The following is a 6996-nucleotide window of genomic DNA, read 5'->3' on the forward strand; positions in this document are numbered from 1 at the left end:
TGCTCTCCCCTATTATTCTGCCTGCATTTCTAAGAGTGACAGAGCTCACAACTGGTACAGATCCCCTCTCCAAGGCCTCCTTTCTCTGTCCTGACACATGAAAATGAGAAACTCTGCTAACCTTCAAGTGAGGGTTGCCTCTGTCCCAATGGCAGCTCTGCTTGCAACATCAGCTGCTGTTCCATGTACAGATGTTTGTGATGCAACTGTGCAAAGGTACCCCCACTCTGAAAGCAGAACTTCTGTGGTCATTCAAAGTGGAGGGAGTATCTAATCTGGGGCCAGTTGTAGCAAGGGTTGCAGGAGATTCTGTTGCTGCTGTTACCGTGATTGTGTTGATCGTGCCCAATTGCCTGCTCTCCTGCATAGACTCTTGGCCAGACACCTTGGCTTTGGAGGTTTTCACTCACCTTTTTGGGTTGCTAACCACTGAGGTTATCCCAGCCTTGAGCACTGATGTGCCATCGCTAGACACTACACTTATTTCTTTGCTGTCTGTCTCCAGCAGCACCAAGAGACCACCGTTCAAAAGAGGCAGGGAGGAGCTGAGTGCATGCAATAATACCCCATCCACAAGCCTGGGACCCTGAGGGTAGCAGATGGAGAGGCAGCATTGCCACCATTATCTTAAAGCTGAAGGACAAGGGTGTGATTTGCCCCACAGGTCTGTGACAGAGCTAAGATCTCCCAAATCCCACAGGGCTGTGATGCTTCTTAATCTGAAGGTCTTGGGTTGATTTTTTTGTTGGGGGTGAGGGGTTGTGGTGTTTGGGGTTTTTGGGTGAGGGGAAGCATGCTGAGACACACAAATAAAGGCCATTGAAGTGTTTGTGTGAAAGAAGTTTGAGAAGGTGCACCAGGACATGATGACACAGTAAAAATATAAGAATGGCTATCTCAGGGTGGATCAAAGATCTAGAATCTTGTCCTAAGGAAGGAATGCTTAAAAACATATAAATACAAAATATTATCCCTAAAATGGAGCGCCATCTTTTCAGAGGACACCAACTGTTGTACAAAGCAACACAAACTCTCTTACTGCTACCAATCGAGTGCATTCCCTAAATGATGCTGCTTAGAGCAGACAGGGGTGGCATTCAGCTCACCTTTTAATGCAGCTGCTTCTGGGGTGGAACCTGATGCCCTGTTTGCTTCTGTGGTGCAGCAGCATGTCTGCGTGACGGGGGGAGAGAGGAATGATGATTCCTGAAGAGGTACAATTCATCGCAGAGGACGTCTGCACTGCCAGCTAGGAGTGGTCTGGAGACCCCTTCTTTATTTAATGCTGTCGTAGCACAGTTTAGCTTTCAGAAGGGGGCACCACTGAATCCAGTCCAGCAGCTGGATAAGACTGGGTGTGGGTGAGGGGCACCATGCATGCCCAGTACACTAGCAGTTCTCCCGCAGTATGACACCTGGGTGCTCTGAGGTGACTACCACCAGCCTCAGAAGGTTACCAAAGGAGTCCCAGCTGCTGTTCCCAGGAGACAAGGACACAAACAGGGCATAGGTTTCTTCCTACAACCCATCTTTTTACTGCTGCTGCCTGTCCTCCTGAGAGGTAGGACAGTGGATGTTGTCAGCTGCTATGGCAACCCTGCCTTGTCTGCTGTGCTGGTTTGGCTGGGATAGAGTAAATTTTCTTCACAGTAGCTAGTATGGGGCTATGTTTTGGATTTGTGCTGGAAACAGTGTTGATACCACAGGGATGTTTTCGTTACTGCTGAGCAGTGCTCACACAGAGTCAAGGCCTTTTCTGCTTCTCACCCCACCCCACGAGCGAGTAGGCTGGGGGTGCACAAGAAGTTGGGAGGGGACACAGCTGGGACAGCTGACCCCAGTTGACCAAAGGGATATTCCATACCATATGACGTCATGCTCAGCATATAAATCTGGGGGAAGAAGAAGGAAGGGGGGGGGTGTTTGGGGTGATGGCCTTCCCAAGTAACCGTTATGTGTGATGGAGCCCTGCTTTCCTGGAGATGACTGAACACCTGCCTGCCGATGGGAAGCGGTGAATGAATTCCTTGTTTTGCTTTGCTCATGTGTATGGCTTCTGCTTTACTTAAACTGTCTTTATCTCAACCCATGCGTTTTCTCACTTTTACCTGTCTGATTCTCTCCCCCATCTCACTTGGGGGAGGAGTGAGTGAGCAGTTGGGTGGTGCTTAGCGGCTAGGGCTAAACCACGACATCTGGCAAGGAGCAAGGAAGGATCAGAGTGAGGGCAGGGATGGGAAAGGGTGTGGGGATAGAAGATCTCCACAGCCTGGTTCAGGGTAATCAATATGCAGAGATCATTAGCCTTCACCATCCTTCATCACTGCAGAGCAATTGGGGCTGTGTGGCAGCGGCGGCAGCAGAGACTACTGTGGGGTGGACAGGTATAAGGATGGGAAAGCTGGGTTCCTGCACATTGACAGGCTGGCCATAAACTCCACATGCATGGGCTTCATCTCCTTCTGCACTTTGGCCACATTGCTTGCAGTGTGTGCCATGCAGCACTCCCCTCCCACTGGCTCGCACCTCCACCTCGCCTCTCTCAGCCTGCTGGGTGACACACTGCTGTTGCCCACCTACATACGTTCTCCAGGAGTGTCATTTCTGTGCTCTTCCTTGACATGCACAAAGACACATCTTTGCACCCACCTGCCGGCAGGTTTGCAACACACTGACCAGCCCTGCAGCTGCAGAGCTGTGGAGGTGTGGTCCCTTATCCTGATGTAAACCCCACTCTGTGCCTGTGATCCTAGACCCCCAGACACACGCACGCACACCTTACATGCACACAGAAAGCACAGCCCCGCGCACGCATTCCCAGGCTTGACCTCTGCCACATATGTTTGCATACACTGCCACAGCCAACTTTCCTCCTCCCCTCCCAGGCAAATTTGCTCAAAGCATTTGAGTTCCCCAGCATATACACATCCTCCCCTCTGCCTTGATACTCCCTCCTGCCATGCCAGCCAGCGCCAGCCACCCACGCAAAAACACATGCATGCAGATCGAGAGCGACAGCAGAGCCCTCAGTGAGCTGCTGGAGCAGAACAGATGGCTTAGCAACCAAAAAAACAGTCATTCGCTCCACAAGTTTCTTCCTCAATGTTCTGTTTGTTTTCAGAACACGTTTGTCACCAGAATAAAATCCAGGCAAGATGGGCTGGTATAAACACCCCAGCCTTGATCCCACGAGGTGTGAAGTCCCACGTGCTTTTTGCACCCTTTTTTTCACAGATCCCAAAAAACTCTTCCTGAGGCATCTTCCCCCCCTTTCCTACTTGCAAATCCCCCCCCCCAGCATACAGATTAACTTCAACTTCCTTGAGAGACAATACCCCCACAAACTTGTCTCCTTCTTGTCCTCAGCTGGCAGGCGCCCTCCATACTTTGCAATGCTCATTTTTCTGTTTCAGGTGTGCACCTGACCCAAAAGAGCACTTTGTCTCTTATCTCGTGCTGGAGTCACCTCCCTGAAAAGCGTTTGCTAAAGGTCTGAGGAAACCACATGGTGGATGGGGAAACTGCCAGATCTGTGGCAGGGGACACAGCACCCATCAGGTAGCACATGCTGCTAAAAGGAAGGGTTGAGGGTATGTTGCAGCTTCTTCTCCCCTAAAGTGAATTCCTGACTGGGATTTGGGATAGCAGATAAAGGGGGATGCGTATGAGTGAGGTGAACCTCTGTCTCTCACAGGCAGGAAGGTTGCTGTCATAACCTTTTGATGCCCTGCATCACAGCCAAGTGGGAGCTATATCTGTTCCCGAACACACACATCAATTATCAGGGCTGTCTTTATCCAGGACCTATGGCAAGGGAAGGGAGAGTCTTAAACCCTGCCCCGCCACAGCTCTCTGCCTGCTGTGGGGGCTGGGGGTTCCCTATACCTGCCATACATCAGCAACTGAGCTGTCCTGTCCATCACCAGAGGCTTCTGGTTCATGCTGAGCTGCAGTAGAAGGCAGGTCTTTGACTCCCTCTAGTGATGTATCTGGAATAGGGCCTCACAGACCCACTCCCCCCACAACTTCACCAAAAGCCAGTGCTGGACACTCAAGATGCAGGGTCCAAACTCCCCTGCCAGCTCAAACCAGGCTGTTTATACAAGCAAGGCAATTAGCGGCTCTCATGTTCATTCCCACATTGACACTTAATGATGATGCCTCCTGGGAGAGCTCACCAGATGCGTGGGATGGGAGGGGGAAAGCCCCGGGAAGGCAAACAGCTGGCTCCAGTGCAGTAGGAGGAGAGGGGAGCTGGGTTTGGTTGGGGTCACTCTATACCTTCTGGACAAATTGTCTCAAACCTTCCTTCCTCCCCTTAAATGGGAATCTCTGCCCTTGCAATGTTCTCCACTGTGAGGGGACTGCACATCTGTTTCATCACTGAGGATGGGCCCCAAAGTCCCAGAGTGCAGCCAATTAAGAGCCATGCCATGCACAAGCTGCCTTTGTATTTCTAGCAGCGGCTGAGGTAGTGCCCTCCGCGCATGCCACTTCTCCTTACTCCCCTCCCTGGGAAGAAAAGAAAACATAAAATGCTTCTGCAAGATGAAAAAGAATCTTTGAAAAGAAAGGCTAGATGAAGAGGTAATTGACAAACACAGTTGGTGTGAGGACAGGCAGGGAGAGGGGTGGGGAGTTGATGGGTATGGAGAGGCAAAGGGTTGTGTCAATATTTCATGAGGAGGAAGTGCTCCTGTGCTCTGGAGGCTGGTGTCCTCAGCCAGTGATGAACGGCTATCCAGGCCAGGGCAGCGGGGAGGGGAGGGTGTCAGAGCATAGCTTGCTTCATGTCAAAAACATGGTCCAGGCAGGCAGAAAGTGTGATGAGATGGGGACCTGGGCAAAGGAGGGATGGAAAGGTTGAAAAGAGAAACTGGTCCTTTCTGGGAAATGAATGGGGGCTAAGGAGCGCAAAGGACACAAGGTGCAGTCTCTTAACCCTAAAGAAAAGTTGTGCTCCCACGTAATTATGCTAGGTCATGCTTAGCTCTGACTGAGCCATCTTTGTTATACTTAGGGGATCATACTTACTGTCCCACCTGCACTAAATGAAGTCATTCATGGTGTGTCCAGCTTATAGGACAGAAAGTTTTAGTATGAAGGCAGAGACAGGGCCCCTCCTGTCTACAAACATGCTGTATGTGTTTGTGTATTACCAGCCTCTGCTGAAGGCTCGAGATTGTCTCCTCTGTGAGATTCAGTTGTGCTCCTGCAAAGGCTACCTCTAGACTGGACTGCAAAGACAGGCTGCAGCATACCTTGGTATTCTCAGCCCACGTCGATGAAGCCAGGGAGACTGTAGCATGCCACGGCTCCCTGCCTACCTGCGTCCCTGCCCTGCCACATCAGGCAGGCACAGATGATGTGGTCTCACCACACATGGGTTCAGCACAGGACAGGGGTACATTGCAGAGCAGTGACGATAGCTAAGAAGTGTTCTGGAGTGCTGAAGCTCAAACATAGCCTAAAAGAGCTTTTTCTTTGTCCTCAAGGGCCGTTCCAGGGGAGGAGGACATGAACAGCAGCCTTGCCACCACCGTGAAATTGTGAGCAGTTGTGCTACACAGCACAGCAACAACTGTGAAATCCCAAGGGGAGTCACAGATTTGTTATACTGTAATGTATCTGGGTCAAAACAGGGCAGGCAAGGGGAAGTGACAGCAGAAGGAGAGCTGAAATCCTTCCTCCCAGACTGCCTCCCCGGTGAGCAAGAACAAGCACCCACAATGTCAAGCAGACTGTTGTCATGACCTGCTGCTGGAGCTGTCTGGCTTTTGCCAAAGATGGGGAGAGACGTTGCCCTTGCCCCAGCACTTGCTGAGTAGACAGGGTCCCTGTGGGCTGCCCCTGCGCCAGGCACTGTGGTAGCTCTGCCTGTCTCCTCCTTTGGGTTGCAGCAGCCTTTGGAGGTCTGCAGCTGAGGCCAGGGCAGGGAGGGAAGGACACAGCCCAGGAAGCCTAGTGCGGGCCACTGCCAGCTCTGCCATGCCATGTCAGGGCAGGGCAGCCAGAGATCAGAGAATTGCACAGCAACAGATAGGCTTGGCCCAGGTGCCAAGAACTGAAGAGGAGGGGAAGAAAGACAGGCTCATTTCGTGTGCAGGGCACTGCTTCCCTCCCTCCGCCTCCCACGCTTTTAGCTGACATGCTTTGAAACCTCCTTCCCTCCTTCCCCTCCAGTTCCAGCATCCCTTCTCATATTTCCAGGAGGTGATTGTCTCCTCTATCTGTTTTTCTCAGCTTCCTCTTTCTCCCAAATCACTGACAAGGGGCTGCCTCTCCATATTGGATAACCCTTTCCCAAAAAATGGTATTGGCCATGCGTTATTGCATCTATGGTCCTCAGACACTAACCACAGTGCCATCCTTTTTCTGAGTATCCTCACCAGCTGCCAGGCTGAAAGACCAGAGAGAAGTAGGAGCTCCCTCGCAAAGTTAGTAGGCGCTTAAGATACCAGGAAAGGGTCCTGATCCTTTCATGTCTGGTCCCATGCACAATCCGCCATATGCCCCTCTCATCTGGTGACAACCAGAATTTCCCTTGCCTCCTACTTCTCCCCCCTGCCTCCCAGCCCTGCTCCCTCCCTGCAGTGGGGCATGGTCATCTCCCTCCCCCATCATCGTGGAAGATGCCAGCAGGCTGTGAGAGCACGTCTGGGGGAAGAAGGCTGCATTTCCTGGCAAAGTCAGTCAAGGTTTGGCACAGCAGATCAGCCCTTGGGTCTTCCCTGTGTTTCATCCACCATTACTCTCACGCCCCTTCTCCTAACAGGCTTCCCCACAGACGCCACCTGACATGGTATACAAGCTGGTATTTCTACCACCACAGGGCCATCTTCATTTTTGTTGCCTTTTCCTCCTTGATGCCCCTATAAACAAAAAGCTATTATCACAGAGGGTCATTATGGATGAATGATCTCCTGACAGCTCCATTTACCAGGGGATGGGAAGGAAGCAGAAGCCTGCGTGTGTGGCGGGGGGGGGGGGGGGGGG

The sequence above is a fragment of the Aptenodytes forsteri genome, unplaced genomic scaffold (assembly GCF_000699145.1).
Source record: "Aptenodytes forsteri isolate BGI_AS27 unplaced genomic scaffold, ASM69914v1 Scaffold284, whole genome shotgun sequence".
Lineage (NCBI taxonomy): Eukaryota > Metazoa > Chordata > Aves > Sphenisciformes > Spheniscidae > Aptenodytes > Aptenodytes forsteri.